Source organism: Suricata suricatta, chromosome 9, assembly GCF_006229205.1.
Source record: "Suricata suricatta isolate VVHF042 chromosome 9, meerkat_22Aug2017_6uvM2_HiC, whole genome shotgun sequence".
NCBI lineage: Eukaryota > Metazoa > Chordata > Mammalia > Carnivora > Herpestidae > Suricata > Suricata suricatta.
In genome coordinates this window covers 93,684,949-93,712,449 of record NC_043708.1, presented here as the reverse complement: position 1 = coordinate 93,712,449, position 27,501 = coordinate 93,684,949, and the positions used below count along the sequence as shown (strand labels likewise).

The following is a 27,501-nucleotide window of genomic DNA, read 5'->3' as shown; positions in this document are numbered from 1 at the left end:
GTGTCTTGGTGTGGATTTCTTTGGAGTTATCTTGTTTGAGCTCTCCATGCTTCCTGTACCTAGATATGTTTCCTTCCCCAGGTTAGGGACATTGTCAGCCATTATTTCTTCAAATAAGTTTTCTGTTCTTTTCTCTTTTCTTTTGGGACCCCCACACCACTAATGTTATTGTTTGATGTTGTTCTATTAGTCTCCTAATCTATCTTCTCTTTTTAAATTTCTTTTTTCTTTTTGCTGCTGTGTTTGAGTGAGTTCTATCACCTTGTATATTTTTCAGTTATGTTCTTCAGCTCTGTAACTTCTGTTTAGTTCTTTCTTATATTTTCTGTCTCTTTGTTGAAGTTGTCAGTATATTCATCCCTTCTGAATTTGGGGAGTATCTTTATGCCTATTTGAATTCTATCAGGTAGATTACTTTTTTGCATCTCATTAAGGCCTTTTTCTGAGGTTTTGTCTTGTTCTTTTATTTGGAACATACTTTTTCTGTTTCCTCATTTTCCTTGACTCTTCATGTTTGTTTCTGAGTATAATGCAAACTAGCTACCTCTCCCAGTCTTGAAGGAGCTGCCTTATGTAGGAGGTGAACCTTGTTGTTCAACCTTGCCCTAGCTCTTACTTGTCTTTGGAACTTTTGTGATTGCCTAAGTAGACTGATTATTCTTGAAGGGTTCCAGTTGTTGATGGTGTGTTATGACCTGTGATCTCAGTCAGCACCTGGGTTCAGGCTGATGGAAGCCAGATCCTTAGGCAGCAGCTTTTAACATATGTAAATATATATAGTCCTTTAGCACACAATTGTAGACCCTGCTGACCTCTAAACCAGGAGATCTGGAGGTTTCTCTCGGGTAAGAGTTATAAAAATCGGGACTTCAGATGAGTGTATAAACTCCTTTCGGGGAGGTACCAGTAAGCTATGGTAAGGCCAAAAGAGGTGCAAAGATGGGGATTCCCTGCCTACATTCCCGGTAGTGCCTCTGCAGTCTGTAGGTATCTGACAAACCTAAAGCCTGTACATCAGGTTAAAGCCTCAGAACAAGTAAATAGGCCTTATCTACAGGCAGATAGGGGTTGTGTTTCGGTCAGTTTTCTATATAATTCCCTTGGTATAGTTGCCTGCCCTGAAATGTTTTTCCAGTGTTTCCAGTCCTGTGGTGCCCCAGGAACACAAGCCCTTTTGGCCACCAGAGCCAGGTATTCCAGAGGTGCTCCCTGTGTGGAGTGTATTTACCTGCAGGCTTTAGCAAGGCCTGGGACAAGTGCTGGGAACAGGAAATGCCTGTAGCTTTAGTGAATGGGATTCTTTTATTTCTAGTTGATAGTAGGGAGACCTGTTGCAGCAGCATCTTCCACTGTCAATCTCAACCCAGGAAGGGCCATGACCATTGATCTTTTCAAAGATGTCAGGCCTTCTCACTAGTGCCTCAGGGAAAGGAGTATCATCAGGGTTTTCCGTGTAACAATCAGGGGGTAGTTTCTCCAGTCTCATCACAAATCCATTCTAATTCTAAGATCACCAGGGCAGATAGTGGGAGTAAAAGAGTGAGAGAGAAAGCCAGAAAAATGGTAGATTTTTGTGGTCACTAGACTTGATCCAGTGGGATTTCCTAAAGAGACTTTTGAAAAAAATTTTTTTAACTATTGTGAAATAATGTCACACTTAAAGAAAAGTTAGAAAAGTAGTACAAAAATTTCTCATCTACTTGTTACCCAGATTCCACAAATGTTAACATTTTACTACATTTGCTTTAATCCCTCTCCACATATGAGTACTTACACGTGAACACACACATTATTGTTTTTCTAAACCCTTTGAGAGAAAGTTGCCCACATGATGCTGTTTTACTACAAAATATTTCAGTGTGTACTTCCTAAAAACAAGAATATTGTCTTTCATAATTACAGTGTAATGATTAAGATCAGGAAATCAAGATTGATACAATATTATCTAATCACACATTTTATCCAAATCTTACCAAGTCCTTTTAATGCCCTTTAGGTCAAAAGACAATTTTTTTTTTTTCTAGTCTGGGAACTAATCCAAGATCACATTGGACTTGCTGGATCATATGGTCATTCTCTTTAACATTTTGAAGAACTACCAAACTGCTTTCCAAAGTGACTGTATTGTTTTACGTTCCCACCAACAATGGATAAGGGTTTCAATTTCTCCACAGCCTACTATTGACTAATGACATTGGACATCTTTACATGTGCTTGTTAACCATTTTTATAATTTCTTTGAAGAAATGTCTTCAAGTCTTTTGCCCACTTTTTAATTGAATTGTTTGTCTTTTCTACTGTAAGAGCTTTTTGTTATATTATGATACTATATTCTTACCAGATATATGATTTGCAAATATTTTCTCCTATTCTGCATATTGTGTTTTCACTCTTTTGATGTGTCCTTTGCTAAACAAAATTTTAAATTTTTGATGAAGTCTGATTAACCCATTTTCCCTTTGCTGCTTATACCTTTCATGTTAGATCTAAGAAGTGATTGCCAAATCCTAGGTAATGAAGATTTATGCCTATGTTATAGTTTTAGTTTTATAATTTAGATCTTTGATCTATTTTGAGTTAATGTTTATATATGATGTGAGGTAAGGGTCCAACTTTATTCTTTTGCATCTGAATATATAGTTCTAGCACTATTTGTTGGAGAGACTCTTCTTACCTCCTTGAATGGTCTTGGCATTTTTGTTGAAAATCATTTGACCCCAGATTTATGGGTTCATTTCTGGATTCTCATGTTTATTCTTATGTTAATACCACATTGTTTTGATTACTGCAGCTTTGTATTAATTTTTGAAATCAGAAAGTAAGTCCATCCATCTTGTTCTTTTTTTTTTCCCCCAAGATCGTTTTGGCTTTTTAAGGTGCTTTACAATTTAATATGAATTTTAGGATCAACTTTTCCATTCCTGCAAAAATCATTCTTTTTGGGAAGGATTGTTTTGAATCTGTAGCTTCCTTTGGGAGGTATTGCTATCCTTATTATGATGTATGTGGAATATCTTTTCTAAGCCATGAACATGGAACATCTTTTCATTTATTTAGGTCTTCTTTAATTTCTTTCAGTGATGTTTTGTAGTTTTCAGTGTATAAGCCCAGCACCTCCTTGGTTAAATTGATTCCTAAGTATTTTTTTTGATGCTATTTCACATATGACTTTTTCTTAATTTCCTTTTTATATAACTCATTGCTAATGTGTAGGGAGGAAAAAAACCTGACCCTGTATCCTGCTTATTTAATTTACTAGCTCTAATAGTTTTTGGTGTTTTGTAAATATTTTAGAGATAATCCTGTTCCTGTTGCTTTTATTGCAAAAAAGGTATTTAGAATTCAAAATCTGGGTGCTGAATGTATTCATAACTACTGTGATATAATTGCTTTTAGGAGATCTTAGCAGACAGTACTGGAAAATACAAACATACATGCATATCAGTATATAATTCTGTTCCTATCCAGGTCTGTGTGTTAAAAATCATGAGTTCTTACTGATACCTCCAATTTCAACCCTATTAGTGATACTGGAAACTGAGATTCTGCATGTTTCAAGCAGCAGCCTGCGTTGTCACAGAAGCCTCAGGGCGGGAAGCAGGAGGTATACTGTGACCAGTTCTGTGATTAGAGTAACTGGTATAGAGAGGATTTTGACTTGGTACACAAAGCGTACACAGTACATTTAGTTTCTGTAATTAACTTTTTCTCTTTGTTTCCTTTTTACCTCTCTGGGCACTCCTTTCCCAGACTTCTTTACCTGGGTGATCCTCTGGGTTTTGTACCAAGCCCCCCCTTCTTTGCCCACTTAGTGCATTTTCTAGACCAGCTCATTGACTTCCATGTCTTTGAGTTCCCTTTGCACAATAGCTTCAGTCCATGGCTTCTGTGCTTCAGATCTGCCGATTCAACTGCATACCAAACAGTTTCACCTCTATGTTCTCCTGAGGCCAATACGTCACAGTTAAAATGTCCTAATCTTGTTCATTATGGCCTAATTTACCCTGTTGCAACATGGCTCTCTTCCTTTTGCTCAAAGTTTCCTTCCTAGTTGCCCAAATGGATTTCTCTCTCTTCCTCATCTCCAATCAAGTCTTCTTGATTTACTCTCCTAAATATCTCAAATCTGTTTATTTATCTTTATCCTCATGGTCACTGTCTTAAGCCAGATTATTGTTATCCTTTACTTGGATTTCAGCGTGCTAACTGGCCTCTGAAACCCATTCTTAGCCTTAGAGCCATTTAGAACGTGAGTTCCAAGTTCTAGTCCTAGCCGTGTCACTCTCAGCTGTGTGACCTTGATCAGGTTGTTTCATTGTTTTACGGCTCAGTTTTCTTATCTGTGATATAGAGACAGGAATAGTACGTATTTCAGAGGGCACTTGTGAGAAGTATATGAGGGGATATATACAAAGTTCTTAGCATATTGGCTGGTTCATAGTGAATGGTCAATAAATATTAGCTCTTATCATTGTAATCATTCCAGGGTTCTTCAATCCAGCCTCTGCTATTCCTCCAGTTTCTTCTCTGATCAATTCCTTCTACTCAGTTTTCCAGCTTTTCTGAACTCTTTCAGTTGCTCTAATATCTGATGCTCTCTTTTCCTAAAATTCTGTTCTCCATCCTCCTACCTTATTTACCCTTCTTAATTTATGCATCAAATTCTCTAGGGAATTTCGATTTGGTGTCATTTGTTCGTGTTCCAGTAACACTCTTAACTTTCCTTATCAGGGATCTTATCTCACCACACTGGAGTTAACTTCTTACTTGTTGGTCTATCAAGCCACTGAGTGCAGGGATCAATTTACCTTGTTCACTATTGCATCTCCAATCCCTAACCTGGATTCATTCAGTGAATGAAAAGATAATGAATGGGCCACATGAACATTGTCTGTATTTTCATCTCCTGCTTGGTAAACTCCTGGCCAAGCCCTCCTGGGCTTCAGGAGTGGCGAGGATTGAAAGAGAAAATTCTCCTGGTATCATATCAGCCATTAGCAGTTTCTGCATTGTTGGTCCCCCAATTATTAGTTGATCAGTAACTCCCAGGACTGTTCCTTTACACGTGAACACCGGGCTACTTTTCCTGTCTTAGCCTCCACAACAGTCTGATGGCCTTTCTTACCTGGGGAATGTCCTTTGATACTATCACCGTATACTGAAATCTGTTATCTCTAACTCCGAGACTACTCTGCTGTATTTGCCTGGAAATATTAGATTAAATGCATATTCAATAGTTCACAATTTCATATGGTTTATCCTATCTGCGATTTTGTCGATTGGACACATACCTGAGAAGCTAATGATATTGCAGTGCAAGCAGAGTGGAAGGATGAGGGTTTGGGCAGGTGGGCCTGCAACGGCTCGAATTTGTGGTGGAAGTAGACACAGATCAGCGAGATGCAACAGATGGTAAAAGAAACTGGATTAGGGTTTTCCTCATTTTCTGCTTGGAAGTGGAACTACTTGGTTCCGAGGTGCTTTGCCTGAGAGCCCATGGAGGCAAGCCCAAAGGCCACGGTCCATACCCCGAGGCCACTGAAGGAGAGATCTGGCTGCCTCTGAGTGGTAGGCTGGTGGCCTGAACCGGCTTCCTGGCTGCAGGTCCAAGCAGGGGCGCACAAACTCGTCCGCGCTGAAATAAGGAAGCCGCTGGGGGGCAGCGAAGGCTCGCAAATTTCTCTTTACAGCGCCTGTTCTCTATTGTGCGGTAGTTTGCTTTTTTTTTTTTTTTAAACGAATTGCTCTCTTAAAATTTCGTGTGATTTTATAATCCGAACTAGACTGTCTGAGAAGAGACCTGGTTTGTCATTTCTTCCCAGAAAAAAATATTTTTTTCCTGCTATAGAGTTTACTTTTTCCTCTATCCTATCATTTTCAAGAATCCCAGAACTTTCCCTAACCCCAGGAAGGCCAGGTCCAGGCCGATCCGAGAGAAGAGCTGGCGGGGCCAGATGGACAGTGGCAGAGCCGGCCAGTCGGCGCGGATCCCGCCCCTGGGTGCCGGCCGAGGGAGCGCCTGGAGAGGGGCGCACCGGGTCTCGGGAACCCCAGCCGGGGGCGAATTTTGCAGCTGCCCTACACCCCTGGCTACTACGGTGGAGACACTGATATGATGCCCTGGAAAACACCTGTAAGAAGAAGGCTTTGTGGGGAGGAGATCTGGCGAGAATCACCAAAGCACACCTCGCAACCCGCGGGCCCCGGAGAAGTTTGTAAATGTGACCCTTGTGTCTCAACACTAAAACAACTTTCGAAGGTGTCACACTTTCCAGGAAAGGGCGGTGGATACCTGCTAAGGACCAAATGAAGCGGGGTGGGGGCGGGGGCTTTTCGTGGCTCACGAGAGGAGCCACGCGGTAGGTGCGGTACACGCGGCAGGTGCGGCGGGCCAGGCAGCGGCGCGCGCGGAGACGCCCGCAAAGCGCCCTCGCGGAGCCGGGCGGGAGCGCTCCCAGAGGTACTGGAGGAAGCGGGAGGTGGCGGGTGCAGAGGAGGTCCCGCCCCCACCTCGCTCTCCTCTACGGGAAGTGATGTGGGGCCAGACGGAAAATACTCGCTGAGAACCCAAAAGGGGCCGGCCACGGGCGCGCTTGCCAGAGGAGCGGCGCGGGAACCGCGGGGTGGAGCCAGGTGAGCCGCGGCTGCTGGAGGTCCGGGAGGCGCCGCCTGGGTCCCGGGCTTGGAGGGATTCCGATTCAACCGGAGGGCGAAGCGCAGTGGCCGGCGAGTGGCTGGACTGGCCCTGGGGCTGGCGAGGGAGGCTGGGATTCACCGTCCCGCTTCTGGGCGTCTGAGCCCGCCGGAAAAGTTGCTTTGCCTCTCGCAGGCGCTCGGCACAGACACTACGGTGACAGCCGCCAGCGGCGGGGAAAGCTTGGGCGACGTTCTGCTAGGTTGCTGTTCCAGGTTGGCACGGGGCCGAAGTCCCCTCCGGGCGGCCTCCAGGCGCGAGCGTCCCCGTTAGTGGGGAAGGAAACTTCACTGGCAGTAGAGGAGGAAAGTCCGAGACCTCCTGCACTGGCGCATAGTTCCTTCCTCCCTCCTGTTTTCAGTTTAATTACTTAACGTCTTTACACCCTTGTAAGGGTCTGGACAGCAAATTCGCTGGGTGAGAGAAGGGTCCCCCGTATTCTGTCAGTCAGACCGAAAACCGTACCTGGCAGCAGGGCCTTGGGTCTTGACTGGTGGTAGGACTGACGTGGAGACGGGTTTGTAACTATCGCCAAGTCCTTATCTCTCTCCTAGTAGATCACCAATTAAGCAAAGTTAGGCCTGAAATGAAGGAAGTCTTGTGAGCCCTTGCCTTCATCTTCCCGGCCTTTTGGCTCCTGCTGGTCACCTAAGCCACATGGCCTCAGACCCTGCCACAGGGTCCTCTTCCTTACCTCTGTGGGCTAACAGCTGTTTTTGCCAGCTCCACGGATTTTCACTTTATGTTTGGCTCCTCACTCAGATGAGAGGTTGGGGGAGTAGTGTTATGCCGTATAAGTTTTTTGTAATTATTGTTGATTTAATTTGTTGGTAGTCCATGTTCCTATCCCCTCCCCCCCTTTTCTGCCCTCCTAAAAACTTGCTTTGGGGGAAACGGTATGGAAAACTGTTCTGCAGATGATTAGAAATTAAGAAAGGTTAATAAAATGCTGAAAGAACTGGACTGAAGATCATTCTTTATGTTAGTTTTCACCTACTTTCTTCCTTTCCCTCTTCTTTTTCTTTCTTTCTTCCTTCCTTCCTTGGTTCCTTCCTTGCTTCCTTTCTTTCTTCCTTTCTTTCTTTCTCCTTCCCTTTTTTTCTTTAAACTCCATGGCTTGCCTTGATTTTTAATTTTGATGAAGTATAATTAAGTTTCTTTTCTTGTTTGTGCTTTTAGTGTTAAATCTAAGAAAGCACTTCTGAATCTAAAGTCATGAAGATTTATGCCCATGTTGTTTTTTTTCTAAGCATTTTATAGTTTTAGCTCTTACATTTGAATCTTTGATTCATTTTAAGTTTATTTTTGTGTATGGTGTTAGGCAGGGGCCTAATTTAATCTTTAGCGTGTGGATATACCGTTCTTCCAGGGCAATTTGCTGTAAAGATGATTTTTCCCCCTTTGAATGGTCTTGACACCTCGATTGAAAGTCAGTTGGCTGTTCATGTGGGAGTTTATTTTCTAAACTCTGAATTCTCCTTATTGGTTTATTTGCCTATCCTTATGCTAGCATCATACTATATTATTGTAGTTACATAGTAGGTTTTGAGGTTGGGGAGTGTGAATCCTCCCATTTTGTTTTTTTCCTTGAAGTTGTTCAGGCTATCCTGGGTGTCTTCAATTTTCATATGAAATTTAAGATCAGCTTCTCAGTATATCTGTTGCTTTGGTTTTGAAATAGATTTAAGGGTTTTGAAGTGGCCCACAATCTCTAGGAACCAGACTCTTTATTTCCCCGCTTCTAAATCTGCTTTCACTTGGTCTTTCTCATCTCAGTTAATGGCAAGTTTACTCTTCTAGATTCTCACACTAAACACTCTGGAGTCACCTGATTCTCTCTCTCTCTTTTTTCTTCTTATTTCCACATCTAATCCTTCAGTAAATCTCCCTGGCTCTACTTTGAGAAAATATAATACACATGGGATAAAAACCATTTCTCACCATTTCCACTGTTTCTGCCAAGGTCCTTTCATTTCTGTCACCTGGATTACTGCAAGAGCCTCTTACAGAGCCACCCTGCTTTCATCCTCACCGTGGTTCAGTCTGTTGTCAATGTAGCAGCCAGACTTCATTATGCCCCTCACTCCTCTGTTCACAACTGTCCAGTGGCTTTTGATGTCCGAAGAAAAAGTCCTCATCGTGGCCTTGCTGCAAGGCCCTGATGTGGTGCGTGACTTCATCTTGCATTACCCTCCCCTTTGCCTGCTCGGCCTCACCCACTCCTTAAGACTGTGCATTTGCTCTTGACTCTGCCTGGAATGCTCTTCCTATAGATATCTGCATGGCCTTCTCACTCATTTCATCCAAGTCAAAAGTCATTTCTTTAGAGAGGCTTTCTTGAACCATCCTATCTAAAATAACGTCCCTCACCCTACCTATCATTTTTTGTCCCCTTACCTTGCCTTATTTTTCTTTAAATATAGCACTGTCATTACACACACACGCACACAACTATTGTTTCCCACTGGTAGAATAGGCTTCATGAAGATCAGGAATTTGTCTTATTCTGTGGTCTGTATAGCACCTAGAATGGTTTCTGGCACATATTAAGCTCTAAAAAGAATATGTGTCAAAAGAATAAAGAGGGAATGAGAGACTGAGAAATGGGGACCACTCTACTGCTGCTTTCTCTCTGTTCCTTCACACTTCACCTAAGAGAAGCTATGTCCACAGTTACGCTAACATCTCCTATGTCTTCCCTATTCTAGCCCCCTATCCCCCCAAGAGAATGGCTTTGGGTTCTTCTCACAGTGGCAGTGGGGAGCCCTCTTCTCTGTGGCCTGGCCAGACTGTGTGGGGGCATTGAGTACCTGTCTCCAGGAATACTGCTTCTTGAGCTGAACTCAAATTCAAGAAAATGGAAATTCATTTCTTGATGAATATTTTGCATTTTAGTGAATTAATCCTTTTCTGGCTTCTAACTGAAATTGCAATTCTGAGGCACGTTTTGGCTTTTAATTACATAACTACTTTAGATTGGAAACTGTTTATGTATATGTTGCCTTACATGTCTTGTGGCTAGATTGTAACATCCTGGAAGCAGAGCATGACTTCAGCTCACTTTTTGAGTCTTATACTGCAAGGTATCTTAGATAAAAGAAATGTTCAATAATAAATTCTTGCTGAAGGTACCAATAAGTTAATGAATAAACCTGGATTTATTTTCATTGGAAAGTTCTGGCCCATACATTTAATTTTTCTTAGCCAATAGCTGCAAATATCTTGTTTTAGTCCACCGTATCCTGCTGCTTCTGATAGAGCAATATTGGCTGCAGATCCTTGCTGCCCTTTCTCAGTGAGAATTAAATTACTCAGCCTAGAAAGTATGCAATTAATCTTATCAGTTATTTAAAAATTGAATCAGCCTTCCATTATTACTTAAACTATATTTGCAAATATGGAAAAGCATAATTTTACATATGTATGGGATGTATATACATGTATTTTCCCTAAAAATTATGTCTGAACCTCCTAAAAAATAAAACAGAGCTTACATTTCAAGTTTGAGCCCCTAACTAGATGGAGGGAATCCTCTCACAATGTAAATGTACATCAACTTATCATAAAGTACACTTTAAATATTTGGAATTTTATATGTCAGTTATACCTCAATAAAGTTAAAATTTAAAAAAAAATTTAAAAACTTCCTAAGAAGCAAGATAGTGTTGCCATTATTAAAATAAGATTGCCTTCTGAAGAGAGTAATTTTTCCCTTTCACTGCTTTCGCTTTTTATGCCTTGTGCAATTTTTGCTTGACTCACATTTATTCCTCTGTCTCTTGGTGAGGAAGTTTAAGTTTATTATCTGGTTTCCCTTGAGCTAATTACCTTGGGAGCAGACATGAGCAGGGAATTGGAGGAAGAGATAAAGGCTTTGTAATTAACTTTATGTCCAGAGAGATGTGTGGAGCAGTGAGCATCCGACTTGTTTGGCCTCCGGTCTGGTCATGCAGCACAGAAGGCACACAGCATCCTCTTCTTGTGTGACTGAGGTCTACTAATACTCCTATATTATTTACCGTTAACTAAAATTTGATGCTTCGCTGACTCAAGGAGAAAGTTGGAAATTATTTCTCCTTTCATCTATTGATTTTTGCCTCTATGTGCCCCCCTACATGGGGCTTGAACTCAAGACCTTGAAATTAAGTCCTGAGCTAAGATCCCAAGTCACCTGCTTAGCCAACTGAGCCCCCCAGGCCTCCTTCTGTGCGCGTCATTTTTGAAAAGGCCTCCCATTTAGTGCCTCAGCCACCCCAGAAGTACTCAGATAGGAGCGCCCGGGGGGCTCCGTCGGTTGAGCATCCAACTTTGGCTCAGGTCATGATCTCACGGTTCGTGGGTCGGAGCCCTAAATCGGGCTCTGTGCTGACAGCTCAAAGCCTGGAACCTGCTTCAGATTCTCCCTCTCTCTATGACCCTCCCCGACTCATGCTCTGTTTCTGTCTCAATAATAAATAAACATAAAAAAATTTTTTTAAAGTACTCACATATATGGAATCAGACTTGTGATTCTTAAAATTGAACTTGTCATGTGGAGTTTGAGGTAGGATGCTAGATTTAGCAAGAAAAAAAAAGAAATTTATATTTTGAATAAACAATGAATACTTTCTTACTATAAGGATGTACCATAAATACTTATAGTAAAAAACTTATTTTTATGAAATGCAAATTTAACTGGGTATCTTCTATTTAATCTAGCAACTCTAGTCTGGCAAACCCATGTTTATGTGTGGAAATGCATTGATTATGATAGTGTCCAAAGAATGACTGAGCTATGGCTAATTCTGGTGATCACACATGTGTCTAAAGGACAGAGAGGGGGTGCCTGGCTGCCTCATTCAGTGGAGTGTGCGACTGATGATCTCAGAGTTATGGGTTCGAGCCCCATGTTGGGTATAGATTGCTTAAAAAAAATAAAATCCTTAAGAACAGAGAGGACTTGTAAATTCAAGGAGTATAAGAAATGGAAGTTGAAGAAGATTGAGTTTTACTTTAGTTTTTTGGAATTAAGGAAATTCACATCCACAGACATCAAGTCACTTTGTAAGAGATAGTGGCAGAGTCAGGACTGAAATTCCAGGCACACTGGACTGGCTGGTCTACTACATAATGTCTCCAATAAGATACCTATCTATCTATCTATCTATCTATCTTATGTTTTCATGTTGACCCTTAATCACTTTGCTTACATTCCAGTATAATGTACAGTGTTATATTCGTTTCAGGTGCACAATTTAGTGATTCAGCAGTCCCCACCATTAATCACGTCTGTTGTTACTCTCCCATAATCACTGCCTTGTGCCGTCCCTTCCAGTCCCCAGATCCAAATGTAGGAGGCACATCAGACACTCTTGTCTTTTCTCTGAGACCCACATGACTGTTGAAAGCCACCATTTGGTTGTATTCCCTGTGACAATGCCAGAAAGCTTGTCATTCACTGTGTTTTTATTCCTCTTGAGGTCTTGTTAATATTTTTGTCCCTCTAAAATGTTTATTATAAGATCATTTGATGCTTTTTTAAGTTCACAACAACCAAGTGTTCAGTCTTATTGGCAACCTGCTTGCTTTGTGGCCTACTCCTATGAAACTCCTCACCCCCTTGCCTTGTGGTAGAACAAATATGGAAGATCTATGGTAAGGATAAATTTATTAGATAGGTAGAGGCAACTTACCTTCTAGAGATGTGTTGTTATAAAACACTGGGTTATTATTTTTATTATTTAAAACTCATGTGTACCTATTTAAGAAAGCAGCTTTGAAAATGAACATGCTTCCTCTGCAACTAGAATGCCATATTTCAGAGTCACTAATCTTGTTTTTTCATGGGTTTGTTGATTAATTCATATAAAGCCTTACCAGCTGCCAGGTCAAAGCATAATAATAAAATTGGTTGCCAAGAGACTGAAAAATCTGTTCGTTTTTATTAACTGCAGTTCATCTGTCCTGCCCTGATCCCACCACATGGATGCCTGGTCAGATCTTATCTGGGTATGACTGGTTACTTATCTCCTGTGTATTCGTATCATTAAAAACAAAGACAGAGTCTCAGTCAGCTAACTAAACCTTATGATAAGGCAATTTTTTTCTTGTTAATACTAGCCCTAATATGGGGAAGAATAAGACATATACAAATAGGTCATGACTTAAATGTTCATTTGAGTTACCCAAGAATTTTCTTTTTTGTTATTTAAAAATTTTTTAAATGTTATATTTATTTTTGAGAGAGAGAGAGAGACAGGGGAGGGGCAGAGAAAGAGGGAGACACAAAATCGGAAGCAGGCTCCAGGGTCTAAGCTGTCAGCACAGAGCCTGATGTGGGGCTTGAACTCACAAGCTGTGAGATCCTAACCTGAGTGGAAATCGATGCTTAATCAACTAAGCCACCCAGTCGCTTCTGAGATAGCCAAGAATTTTAAACTTTAATCAGTGGTGGTGGTCAGGATTTCTTTGTTTCTTGAAACATGTGATTAATTTTCATAACGAATCTCACCATTACAAGGGAGTGACCCCAAGAATGAGTAAAAAGGTCTCACAGCCCCTTGAAAAGATAAGGTATTGTTCCAGTCAGATACGGGAGACCAAATGTGGCCAAACAAGCTGCTGGCTGTTCCTGACTAGGTTTCTGTTGTCAGCGGCAAAGCCAAGTCTCCATCACTCTGCTCTGCTGAGGCACAGAAAGCCATGAAGTGGGCTGTGGTGCTTCCTCAGGGAGTGACTCATCCCTGTTCTGGAGCTCCTGCTGAATACGGAGGAGCCAATGTAGCTGGGAACTAACAGGTTGGGTTTTAGTCTCTAATACTGCTGACAATTAACTATGTGACGTCGCACCAGTGGTTCTCAGGGCTGATTCTGACCCTCTCCTTCCTTGAGGACACTTGGCAATGTCTAGAGACAGTTTTGGTTGTTGCAGTTGAGGAGTTACTACTGGCATTTAGCGGATAGAGGCACAGGCAGCCCCTCATGACAAAGGATTGTCCTGCCCAAAATGTTCACGGTGCCAAGAAACCCTGCATTAGACAAATCACTGAATTTCCCTGGCCTGCAGTTTCCTGACTGAAACATTCTCTCCATCACGTAAAGTTAACGAAGTGTGACTCCACCATTGTTGTCTTGGTCGCCTCTCCCTTACCCTGACTCTAAGTATTTCAATGTGGAATAGGGCCCAGGCATCCATACTGTTTTTAAAGTCCCCACAAGGGATTCTGATGTGCAGTCGGACTGAGAAACCACTGCCCTCAGGGATCACGTGGGAGCAGGTCTTTGTAGGGGGTGCCAGGTGGACCATTTGAGAGGAATGGGCCCTGTGGGGACAGCCTGTCGTGGGAAATCTGCCACGTGACTCGGCATAGGTGGAAGCCTGCCAGAGACCCACAGCGAGCACTGTACCTGAAGGCTTGGGCTCTAAATTCCTCAGAGGCCTGTGCTCTCAGCACCTATGCATGATGAGCTCTCAGCTGACCAAGGGTGTCTCTTCCCCAGATTTCCAGCTGGCAACCATACCCTTGTTTCAGGTTTGCCTTGGACATTATAGTTTCTAAGGAAGTAAGAATGGACAGTCTCTTCATTAACACCTTCATTAACTATAGCTTCTCTGAAAGATTAAAAGTCAACAACAACAACAACGAAAACCCTCCCCTGAGTCATCAGCTCATTTTGCCACCCAGGCAAGGAAACCTCATTTATTATACTTACAGCATCATGGAATTCAAGGGGTGGTAGGCCCTGGAGAACAGGTAGCACAACCTCCCCTTCACCTCACAGGTTCAGAGCTGAGCCCAAGGTCACATGGTTGATTGATGACAGAAAGGGTTCTAGAAGATAGACCTGTCAACTGTTTCTTCATTGTGTTCTTTCCGTGTCGCTGTGCTGATAGTTCTTGATTATAACCAGGTGTAAGATGGGCAAGACAGGATTGTATTTTGTTGTTTAAACGAAATGACTTTCAGGTGGAATCTTCCCAGTGTTTCTTCCTTGACCATTCTGAAATATCACAGGAAGTCTAACAAGTATATTATGCTTTTTTTAAGTTTATTTATTTAGAGAGAGAGAGAGCATGAGCATGGGAGGGGCAGAGAGAGAGAAAGAGGGAGAGAGAGAATCCCAAGCAGGCTCTGCACTGTTAGCATGGAGCCCAGTGCGGCTCCCATGAACTGTGAGATCATGACCTGGGCTGAAACCAACAGCTGAACGCTTAACTGACCGAGCCACCCAGGTATCGCTATGGCTATGTGCCAGCTTCCAGTTGAAGGCCACCATGATTTCTTCCATATATTGCTGCTTTTCTGGTTCCATTCTTGCCCTCCTCTCCCTGCCCCTGCCACACAAAGCCAGTGATCTTTAAAAATGTAAATCAGATCATATCCTCCTGTTCTAAATTTCTCTGCTGTTTCCCTACTGCGGTTAGTATAAGATTCAAATGCTCTGACCATGGTCTGCAGAGATATCCATGATCTGGGCTCTGCTGGCCTCCATGACCTCTGTTCATCCCTGTGCCTCCATCGTTCCGCCTCATCCCTCTCCGTTCTCTTCCTTGGAAATGCCATGCTCATTCCTTCCTCGGAGCCTCTTGCCCTCCATTTGTTTTTCTACAGATCTTCACATGGCTGGTCCCTAGGCATCATTCAGGCTTAATTTCAAATGAGAAATTAAGGGGCTGCTGGGTGGCTCAAGAAGTTAAGTGTCTGACTCTTGGTTTCAGCTCAGGTCATGATCTCACAGTTAGTGAGATCGGGCCCTGCATGGGGCTGCAGGCTATCGGTATGGAACCTGCTAGTGTCTCTCTCTTCCTCTCTCTCTGTCCCTCCTGGGTCATGTGTGTGCACATACTTTTTCTCTCTCTCTCTCTCAATAAGTAAATAAACTTTAAAAAAAGATAAATGGGTGATGATTTTCGCCCTGATGACTATTAAAGTTAGCCTCTGGTCACTCACTATACTATTATCATGTTATTGTCTTCATGGTACTTATTACTGTTTGAAATTATTTTATCCTTATGTTCACTTATTGTCTCTCTCTTCATTCTAAAATGTTCTCAGTAAGGACAGGAACTTTGTTTTGTGAAATCCTATGTGCTTAACGCCTAGAGTCATGCCTGGTACATGACAGATGCTAAGTTAGTGAATGAATGACAGAGAAAGTAAGCAGTTGGTGTGAAGAAGATTGCTTGACAGATTCAGAATGTGTACTTCCTGACTTTTCTTATACATTCGACTTTATTTTTTAAGCTGAAACCAGAACACTAGTTTATTAATTCTTCAGAATCGGAACTATTAAGCAGACTGGATTCTTTCCTTTGAGAACTAATGGACTTGCTTCCTGTAGTAAAACATCATGGGGAGCAAATATAAAAGAAGAAAGCTACTTGGTAAGCACAGACTCAGGGCACAGGGACTTAGAATTCAAAAAGATCCTGCTGGAAGAGACCTGAAAGATCACTGTGGTAATGGTTCTTCACAACTGGCTGCCTGTGAAAATCACACAGGGAGATTTATTAAAACCTACCCGCACATTTTTCAGTCTCTCCTTTGGAAATTTTGATTCATTATTTTGCAGTCAGTGTTGAGGAATCTATGTTTCCTTTAAAATCTTCCAAAATTGGGGCTCCTCGGTGGCTTAGTTAAGCATCCGACTTTGGCTCAGGTCATGATCTCCTGGTTCATGGGTTTGAGCCCCACATTGGGCCCTGTGCTGCTCAGAGCCTGGAACTTGCTTTGGATCCTGTGCCTCCCTTTCTCTCTGCCCCTCTCCTGCTCGCACTCTTGTCTGTCTGTCTCTCTCTCAAAAGTAAACATTAAAATTTTTTTTAAGTACTGCCAAAATGATTGATGGTACATGACCAGGTTTGGGAGCTTGTGACTGAGCCCATTCTTGTTCCAGAAAAGTAAACTGAGTCTCAGAGATCATGTGCTTTACTCAGGGTGAGCAGAGGGATGGCACTCAAATTTCCCAACCTTCTCTCTGGGCTGTTCACAAAACATGGCAACAAAGATTCTCAGGGTCAGAGACAGCACCACTTCAGAAATTTCTGGTTTATTATTTTTCTTTATTTACACGTAACTAAGCAGTCTGGTGTCAAACAGGAAATGCATACAGCATAGTTTTCCTTTTTTTTTTTTATCGAGTGTCAGATCAATTTGATTTTAGATTCTGGGGCTGCAGAGTGACCATCCAAGTGTGGTTCTGGGACCAACCCCATCAGCATTACCCAGAACTTGTTAGAAATGCAGATTCTTGGCCTAGGCCTACTGGATCTGAAACTCTGGAGGCAGGGTCTACAGTCTGTTATTTTAAAGCCATCCAGAAGATTCTGACACACACTGAAGTTTGAGAACCACTTTCCATAGGAACATTTTGTGGTCCAACCTCTAGATAAAGCTGTTGGCCTCAGCCTTTTAGTTGGTGACTCATTAGCATCAAGGCCTCAACTAAAGCTAGTCATCTGCTTTCTTTGGTGACATTTATTCAAAACAGGGCCTATTGTTATAAATCTTCATCAGAATGCTATACGCAAGAAAGGAGGAGAGATTAATACATACTGAGCACCTGCTGTGTGGGAGCAGCCATGGTTGAGGCTACTATTTAATTCCCACCACCATCCTGCTAGGTGAGTGTTATTGTCCTTATTTTACAGATTTGGAATTTGAGGCTGGTAGAGGTTAAACATGGTCTTCCCTACAGGTTATTTGACACAATTATAGTTATAATTGTGCATTTTGCTATCTGTTGTCTCCCTAGGACAGCTGCTCTTAAACTTTATTATAGCTAACTGGGAATCCCTTGGGAAGCTTCATTTATATATGCAAATTCCCTAGCCTCTTTCTCAGATCCTAATTCAGGGGCCTCAATGGAAGCCAGGACTTTGGATTTTCATGAAGTATTCCAGGTGATTCTGCTACCGGTGGGCAGCAGACCATACTTGGGGAAATCCTATCCTGGCTCCAACCCCGGTGGTTGGAACTGGGTGCTCCTCCAGGTTTTTATGAGGTTGTGTGGGTCTCCAGTGCTTCGTGCACTCACAGGCCTTGGGCACCTGGTAGGGATGTTGGCAGAACAGTATGACCATGAGAGGAGGGAGTTTGGAGCCAGTTTAAAGTTGTCTCTCATATTTCTGCTCTCTGCTACCTCTCAGAGGGTTCCCAGGCCATGTTTTGGTTTTGAGTAACTTTATCCTTCCTGTCATCTACCCCAAATTGTGCAACTTTGCCCTTGTATTGATGGGGTTCACAGTTGTGAGCAATTTCCTTCAGGCTGTAATTAATATCTATCGAATACTGAGTTGCTTCAGCTTTTGAGGTCAGAAATGGTGTTTCATCTGTTTGACGATAACATAGATCCCTTATTTTTCAGGGATGAAATTGGCATATTTAATGAATGAGTTGTCAGTCTATTAGGAGGAGACTGAGTGATTTGGTTCCATTATGAAGGAAAAAACTAAGATGCAAATTATAAAGAATGTCAGGTGAATGTCAAGTGCAACGCCTGATGCCATTCTTTGTGGGGTGGCTTGCTGATTGGCCCATAAGTTTAGAAGCAGCTACTGACATAAATACTCCAGGTCTCCCACAGTATAGAAAAGATGCCTGTGTCAAAAGATGGCAAGAACCTCCCAGGACTTTGCCCAGTGGAGAAATCATTAATATTGAAATACTAAATTTCTTTAATATGTCTTAGTCCCCAAAATTAAATTGTGTAGGGTAAGGGCAGGAGGAAAGTCACAAGAGCACACATTTCAGTTTCCTGAGATCTACTGCATATAAGGCAAGTTATTTTTGCCAGTAAGAAAATAACCAAATTACAGGGTAGGTATTTAAGAATGGTTTCTTTTGCCACTAATATTAGAGGTGACAATAATTTTTATTAGTACAGTAACTAGAGCTACCACTTATTGAGAGCTTATTATGTATCAGGAAACGTGCAAACATTCTCTCATTTAATCTTCCAGACCTTCAAAGTAGGTATTATCCTTTATTCTACAGATGATGAAGCAAGCTCAGAAGGATTAGGTAATCTCAGGGCTGGCACTGAGGTGTCCAGGGTGCAAGACTGTCAGTGCTAAACCTAGGACAGCCCTGGGGAGACTGAGATGGTCAGTTACCTTGATTGTCAACCAGCCCACTGACCCACAGATGATAGTTAGGAAGCAGGTCCAAAGGGTCCTGAGGGGTCAGATGGCTCCTATATTGAAACTTGCTGATCTGACTCGCAGAGAGACTTTCAGAACATTTCTTGGTTCCCAGTTTCCTCCATTTTACATGCAGTTTTAATAAGCTTGATTATTTGGTTTCCAAGTGCCTTATCAATTAGAAACTGAGCATTGGAAGGTGAAGATGCTATTCCAGAAAGGCACAGGGATTACTATGTGAGGGACTTCTGGCTGAAGGTGGGAGCAAGGAGAATGAAGTATAAATGCATAAAAGATAAAATCAGTACAGTGATCAGGAGTCACTTATGATGGGGGCAAACATAGACTAATAAAAATAACTTCTTGAACACTATGTGCTACACACTATTTTAAGCACTTACAGTTATCACATAATTCAGTTTTTACAAAATAATCCTGTTATTATCCCTGTTCCACAGATGAGGAAACTGAGGCGTAGAGAGGTCAAGTAACTTGCTGAAGGTCACGCAGGCAGCGAGTGGTAAAGCTGGGATTCAAAGTCTCCAGAGCCCAGACCCTCAACATCCTGCTTCACTGTAGGTCCTTCCTGCTGAGGAGATAGCACAACAAGTTAGTGATGTTTATTGTGATGTCCTGACCGTCCAAGAAAACAAATTAAAGCATGGACATTACATTTTACAGTAGTTCCCCCCTTATCCGTGGGGAATATGTTCCAAGGCTCCCTGTGGATGCCTGAAACCGCGGATAGTACTAAACCCTATATATACTGTGTTTTTTCCTATACATATATACCTGTGATAAAATGTAATTTATAAATTAGGTACAGTAAGAGAGTAACAGTAACTAAGAAAATAGAACAATTGTGACAATATATGAATAAAAGTTAAGTGAATGTGATGTCTCTCTCTCTCTCAAGATATCTTATTGTGCTGTACTCATCCTTCCCGTGATGATTTAAGATGATAAAATGCCTCTGCAATGAGATGCTGTGCTCTAAATGATGTAGGCTTTGTGATGTAGCATTCAGCAATTTTCGGCCTACTGATGAAACCTTAGGCATTATCTCTGGACTTTTACAGCCCCCAGGTTCCTGAAGCCCTAGAAAACAAAACGACGAATGGAATCAGTATACAACTGTATTTTGTATTCATTAATTTTTAAATTTTATCAAGGTTATACATGGACATAATGCTTTGGACTGAGGGTTACAAAAAACCCTCAGTCCCCCTCCCCCAGCTCATTTCCTGCTCCCCAGAGACAACTGCTTTCAATTCTTGTAGTTAAGTGACTCTTGCTGGTAGTTACATCCTTTGTCTATAAATGACATACTGATATTTCTGTGGTCAGTTTTCAGTTCTAGGCATTATTTAAATGCCTACGCCTAGACACTTTACCATGGAGGAAGAGAATGTTAACTCATTTCCCACCTACCTCTACCACACGCCCGTACTTCTACCACATGTGTACGCCATTTCCGTCCCTCCTCTCAACACTTATGAAATAGTTTTAGTCAGATCAGTATGTCCTGGGCTTGTTGTCTTTATCTTTAGGGCTTCCCTCCGGGGGTGGGCAGATTCTCCAGAGAAGAACATTTGAACCACCTGCTTGTGGAGAATGCCTGCATTCTAGAAGTTCCAGCACATAGATGGGGGTAGAGGTATCTCAGTATTTAGAGGATTAGGATCTAGGTAGACTTCCACTACTTTTAGCCTTAACTTTACCCTCCCCTTACCTCCAGAGGTGTTTCTGCAGATTCTGTGATGAGTTGCTTTTTGGTTTAACCTAGTGGCAGATAAGGAGTCACCTTTCCCAAGTCTGCTAATCAGTTACCTCTTTTTTTTTTTTTTTTTAACATTTTTCCTTTTCAAGAGAGAGATAAAGTGTGAGTGGGGAAGGGGCAGAGAGAGGAAGACAGAATCGGAAGCAGGCTCCAGGCTTCGAGCTGTCAGCACAGAGCCTGACGCGGGGCTCTAACTCACAAGCGGTGAGATCATGCCTTGAGCCGAACTTGGACACTTAACCTACTGAGCCACCAGGTGCCCCCAGTTACGTCTTATCCATTTACTTACTAGCTTCCACATTTGTTACTGTTCTTTCCATTTACGTTCTCTTTGTGAGTTTGTGTGTAAAAGAATAAAACCCAGCTTTTTACCATTATGTTAGTGAGATTTGGGGAGGTAGCAGAACTAAAGTGTGTGTTTAGTATGCCATCTTTATCCTGAAGTTGAAAAGTCATTTCAGAAAGCTTTCAATGTAGAGGAGGTCAAAAAAACTATGTGTGGCCCTAATGGGAAGACCAATAGTTGTGTAAAAAATGGAAGATTTACTTGATACTCAAAGTGTAGTTCTGGGACTAGACCCATCAGTATTACCTGGGGATTACCTGGGTGCATGTTAGAAATGGAATTTGGGGCTCTACCCAAACTTATTGAATCAGAATTAGCATTTTCACAAAATCTCTAGGAGAGGCCTATTCATACTGAAGGTTGAGAAGTGCTAATACGAAACTTTACTCAACTCCTACTCTCATTAGGATAAGCTAATTCTAATGAATTTTAATCTGGGATTTAAATGTTTGGTACATAATTAGTTTATGCCCAGCATCTTTCCCAGTGAAAGTATATGCTCAGCAAGTGGTTGTGGGATGAGTGAACTAAAGAAGATTACAATTCTTGTCTTCAAGATATTCACCAACCAACATGAAATAAATTGGATCTCACCATACAGAGTTGACCAGCTCTAGGAAAGCATAAGCACAGAGCAGGGGCATCCAATTTGGCATTACCGCCAGAAGGAACCGAAGGGCTCCATGTCTTGATGAACCAAGCTTGGAGAGTTTAGAGTGGTGGCTCTCCATTTAATGTGTATTAGAACCACTTGGCGGGCTTGTTGAAACACAGACCCTGTCTCCATCTTGACAGTTTCTGATGCAGTAGGCCTGGGGTGGCCCACGGATGTGCATGTCTATCCGTGTCCCAGGTGATGCTGATGATGCTGATTTCACATTTTGAAAACCACTAGTTTTAGAGACTTCTACATAGTTCTCGTGGCTGGAATCAAGAGGCCGGGAATAGTAGGTGATACTGAAGGCAGTGGTCTAAGGAGTAGGGATTTCATTGTGGAGGTTGTGGGGAGTCAGTGACCAGTTTTACAGAGGAGAGTGATGGACACCCATTTGCAGTTTGGAAAGATCATTTTGGGTGTGGTGTGGAGGATGGATCAGTGCGGTCCGAAAACCAAGTAAGTGGTTGATCATAGCCATCCATGCGAGAAATAATAAAAACTTGGAATTAAGGCGGGAGGAAGAAAGATCCCTAGAACTTGGTGGCCAGATGGAAGTGGGAGGGGAAATGGGGGGAGGAGTCAATGCAGACCATCAGATTTCTGGCTGGGTAGGTGCTGGGATTGTGTTCCTCCAGACACAGGAAGAGAAGGGGGCCTGAAGCGAGTATGTGAAAGCAGAGCAAAGGAGGTAAGTTGAGGGCAGGGAATGTTGAATTTGAAATCCGAAGAAATCCGGGTGGACCCTTTAGTAGGCAGTTTTATTTATGTGTCTGGAGGCCAGGAGCCGGAGGTCTGGTAAGTGTTCAACCCTGGTCCTTTCTGCCACTTTGATCTGATCTCCTGTGTTGTTTGTTTGGGTCAGGCATTGCTTTTGTGAAGAAACTATTTTAGTATAATATTTAAGGGCCTGGAGAATGTAATACTTTGAAAGGTTCTTTTTCAAGAAAACAAATGTTTTGACTAGAGGAAAACAGAGTTGGAGTACTAGTCTGCTAACACTAGAAGAGGTTAATACAGTTGCCTTCTGCTGCGAGGCCGGTGGAATTGGGTTTTAGTAAGCTTGAAAGGGGCAAAATCACTTGACTGGTCTGCAGGCCATATGACGAACAGCTGAGACTAATTAGCTGGATTGTGGGTTTTTACAGAGATGCCTGATTTTGAAACTTGATGGAGCAGATTGCTTTTCAAAAGACTCTTTTGAAAAACTTTTATAAGTAGGCAATTCTAACTTTAACATTTCTCTTTACATCACATAGACAAAAAAAAAAAGTAACCTTTTTGAAGAGGACATGTGATTGGAAGTTGTCTAATTGTTTAAGTTTGGGAACAGCACTTCTAGAGTTTTAGAAAAACACCCCACCCAAGGATTTATACTCCATCAAGGTACGGTTTTGTGTGTTTATATATATATTTTTTTTTGGGGGGGCGGGGTAGAGGTTTCGAATTCTGCCAGGCCAATTTTCATGTACTTAGACTATGTGCAATTTGACATAGAATACCATTGCACATATTAACCTCTTTTTAGACCAAAGACTTCTAGACACCTGCTAAATTTCTGTGATGTGGTTTGAAAGTTGCATTTTCAATTACCAGAGAATGGGTATGAATACTGATGACATTTTTCCTTTGTTTTCTGTGCTTTAATAAAGAAACATAGGTTTGTTTGTTTTTTTTTTTTTCTCAGATAACTATGTTGAATAAGGGAGCTGAGTAAGGACTTGAATTTGCTCCAAGAATCTTGCTCATCCTCTGAGGATTTTATTCACAAAAATTCATGCTTATTGGGATTTTGTTTTTAATATTGTTAACAGCTTTAATGGAAGAAAGCTTTATGTAAGGATATGTTTTATGATAAGGATTATTTCTTCTATAAATTAAATTTGCCTCTGAATGTTAATTTGGTTTGGTTTGGCAGTGGCGTTGTGGTTATATACGGAAAGGTCTATGTCTTTTAGAGCTGCTTAGTGACAGTGTACAGGAGTGAAAGATCTGGGATGTGTCTGCAGGGAAGTTCCTTATACAATTCTCTCTACTTCTGGATATGTATGAGTCTGCAAGGATTACGGTCACAAAGCACTACAAACAGCAGACCTTTATTATATCATATCCAGGTGTCAGCAGGGGTTGGTTCCTTCTGAGGGCTATGAGGAAGAATCTCCCCTCCTGGGCTTCTGGACGGCCGAGTTTCCCTGTGTCTTCTCTCGTAGTCTTCCCTCTGTGTGTGGCCTTCTATGAAGGAATCTGGATGCAGACACGCAGGTCATGCAGCTGATTAGTATCAAGGCACTCCAGGGGGCTGACCAGTACCTCCTTTTGTTTTCTTTGCCACAAGTTCAAGCTTTTCTCCTAGCGGTGAATCCAGAGTTCCTATGATCACACATCACTGAGGGAAAGAGCCTTGATTAAAAGTTGACTTTCTCTGTCTAGATGCTTGGATTATAAATACCAAAAAAAAAAAAAAAGGAAAAAATATTTTGGGGAGGAGAGTTTATTCATGAGGCATCTTATCCATAGAACATCCAGGTTGGATTTAAGACATTCCAGAGGAGTTTATCCCCATCTTGGTTGCTTTCTGTCTCTCACCACTTTCTCCTTGTCCTTTCCAAACACTGTTCAGTGACCCAGAAGCCATTAGAATACAAACAAACAACAGGGTTTTTTTTTTTTTTTCTTTTCACTTGCTGCTGCCCACAAGACAGGAACTGTGGCAGAAAATGCTGATGAAACCTTGCGGTGGGCGGGATGGCACCATGGCAACCGAGATCTGCGCCTGTTAGTAGGTCCCAGAACCCAGGGCTGCCTCTGCCCTCTCCAGACCCTCAGTACCTGCGTGCTCAAAGAGGAGATGCTTGCACCTTCTCTCTGTTTCTGCTTTCTTTGTTTAGGATTAAAGCTTCCTGAGACACCTGTTCATCTCTTGCTTCCATTCCTTTCCTCTGCCCTCTGAACTGGGTTGATTTATAGCTAGAGCTCCCGGCATAGCATACCTGATAGTTGATGAGTCACATAAAGCCCGTTGAAAACAAAAGCTGATTTTTCACAGAAGCCAGAATTGATTTGTTCTGTCTTTGCAAGACCATATCTTCCTGCTTGCTTCCGTGCTACTGGTGTTTACTGCCGTAAGGCTGGGGCCCTGCCCTCTCAGCAGTGGGGGGTTCCCTGGGGGGCTGGAGGGTTGGGAGAAGATGAATGAGATCAGGGTGCTGCTTATGAGATGAGTTTGCATTACTGCTGTTTCTCTGGAGGCAGGAGCCACTTTGCTGAAATACAGATACAGCTCATCCTTCCAAGAGCTGAGTGTATCAGTGTTTGTTTGTTTTCCTCATTTCATACTCTGTTAGGCTTCTCTTCTCCCTGATGTAATCTGAGCAGGGAACATTGAGCTATGAATGCTAGATTCATCACTCAGCAAATATTGAATGGATCCTTGCTTTCAGAAGAAGAAAGTCCAGATTTTTATAAGCTGGAACCTCTGTGCTTTGGTGACTGTGGACTGTTGTTTAAAAAACCTCCTTCCTAGTGTCCTTCTTGGGTCTCTCTTCATTCTCAAGGATCATCTTTCTCTTACAGTCTCAGGAAATCAATCATGTTGATCACTTTAAAATCCATATTGTTAACACTGATTTTTCTTTTGAACCTTACTCTGTTTTCCACATGCCCAGTAAACACAACTCTGGAAGTCTGGCATGTCTAAGGGGCATGTAATCGGCCCTCTGCGTGGTAGGAGAGTGTGTCTCCGTTCAAATCTTGGCTCCACTGCTTACTGGTTGAGTGACCCTGGAGAACTTATTTAGCCTTTCTGTGTGTAGCAGTCTTCTCATCTGAAATTTAGAGCCCTCATATGGTTGTCGTGAGGATTAAATGAGTAGAGATTTTAAAGGGCTTAGAAAAGTACTGTGTTAGATATAATAATCATCTCAAATTGGTTTTGCCTGTTTTCATTGACGATTGTAGCATTCGTTCTCTTACCAAGCGAAAGGTTTGGGTTCTTTAACTCCTATTCCAGTCAACTGAGAAGTTACACTGATTTTTCTACTTCCAAATATATCTTTAAAAAATATTTTATTTTAATATTTTTAATGTTTTATTTATTTTTGAGGGAGACAGACAGATTGAACAGGGAAGAGACACAGAGAGAGACACATACACAGAATCCAAAGGCAGTCTCCAGGCTCTGAGCTAGCTGTCACCACAGAGCCCGATGTGGGGCTCGAACACACAAACCATGAGATCATGACCTGAGCCGAAGTCATACAATCAACTGACTGAGCCACGCAGGGGCCCCCCCTAAATATATCTTGAATTAATCCTCACCTCTTCATTCCCACTGTGACCGATAGAAGTCAAATCCCTACCTCTCCCATCCCCTCCTGACCCTCTGTTGTATATTCCCAGTCTCTGTGTGGCTGTCTGAAAGATCTCTCTCAGGCACACACCTCATATATTTCTCCTTCACAAAAGTCTGCAGTGGCTTTGCATTGCCCAGAGGATAACACAGACTCTTTATGTTATGGAAGAGTCCTTTGAGGCCGAGGGAGCTGCAAAGTCTCTCTCATCGATTTGCTTAGGTAGCCCTAAGTGCACCATACCCTTCTTCTTCTATCTCTGCACGTGCAAATGGCTTCACTCCACTCCTACCCTCTCAGGCTGTCACCCAGCACTTGCTCCATTCTCATGGCTGAAGGCTTCTCTGGGTTTTGTGCTTTGAATGCCAGACAGTCCTTACCTAATGCTATCAACAGTGATTTGCACCTTTCAGATTGGCATCAATGATTACTTTGTTGATAGTTTCTGTTATCTTTAAAGGGTGATTCTTATTTGACATGTGAAGTCCTTTACCACATCCTTCTGTGAACTGTGATTTTTGTCCCTTCACATGTGTCACTTGTACCTTTGTGTGCCAGTTTTAGTTCTTGACTCATATGCTACTCTGTGAAGTTTTCCTGATCCCCCATGAGGCATACGGGGCTCTCCTTCTTCTAGCCCTCTCTGCCCCCAGCCTTCCCACCTGCCCAGCATCCTGTGCATATTTCTATTACAGTTCTCATTTCACTGAAACATTGTATCTTGTTCACTGAATGTTTCACTGTTTCCACGGAGTGCTTCTATTAGACTGCTGCTCTTCCATGGGGTGGGATGACGGCATTGTGTGGATGGGGGTCCACGGATCTTTCAGCTTTTTTTCTCCTTTCCTGTTCTCTACCATTGGACTAGAGAGTGCTTTCCCCCAGAGAATGCTGGCCTTACACCCGCTGTTTAGGACTGCAAAGTGCTTAGAGAACGTCTGCATCCCAGATCCCCAAATGCCTCCTCTACGTCTCAGAAACCTTCCCTAACCCCCTGATCCATATCTAGGTTAACTGTTAATCTCATGGAACCCTTCTGTTATGCCTCCTATAGATACTAATCGTCCTTGGCATCTTGTTTCAGTGCTCCATGTCTTCTAGTGGACGGTAAACTCTGTCAGGGCAGGTGCTCTGTCTTATTTGCATTTCTGTCACCTCGCACAGCGTGCAGTGGGTACTCCCCTATTAAGGGATTATAGGACTCTCTATTACTTTATTAAGACAGAACCTCCTCAGACTTTTCTAGAGGAACAAGCCCCCTTGATGCAGCATGGTAAACTATCAGAATTGTTCACCCTACTTTAATTTTTTTTTTTTTTGTAATTTGAGAGTGAGCGAGAGAATGTGAGTGGGGGAGAGGAGCAGAGGCAGAGAGAGAATGAATTCCAAACAGGCTCCATCCTCAGCCTGATGCAGGCCTTGATCTCATGACCCTGGGATCATGACCTGAGCCAGATTTAAGAGTTGAACAACTCAACCGACTGAGCCACCCCAGCATCCCCACCCTGCTTTAAACAAGAGGAAATTGCCTATATTTTCCCCTCTGTCTCCACAGT

General features: G+C 42.3%; 1 protein-coding gene across 2 annotated transcripts in view; it reads left to right on the top strand.

Moving 5' to 3' along the window:
* The first annotated feature begins 6,382 nt into the window (after positions 1 to 6,382).
* RAB27A (RAB27A, member RAS oncogene family) overlaps positions 6,383 to 27,501 on the top strand; it is a 75,041-nt gene continuing 53,922 nt past the window's right edge. Inside the window, exons 1-2 of one of the 2 annotated variants that reach the window (XM_029950407.1) lie at positions 6,385 to 6,633; positions 22,856 to 22,982. The gene's annotated coding sequence lies outside the window, so the exon portion shown is untranslated. Of the gene's footprint in view, positions 6,634 to 22,855; positions 22,983 to 27,501 lie in introns of both variants that reach the window. The other variant, XM_029950408.1, reaches the window with a different exon arrangement.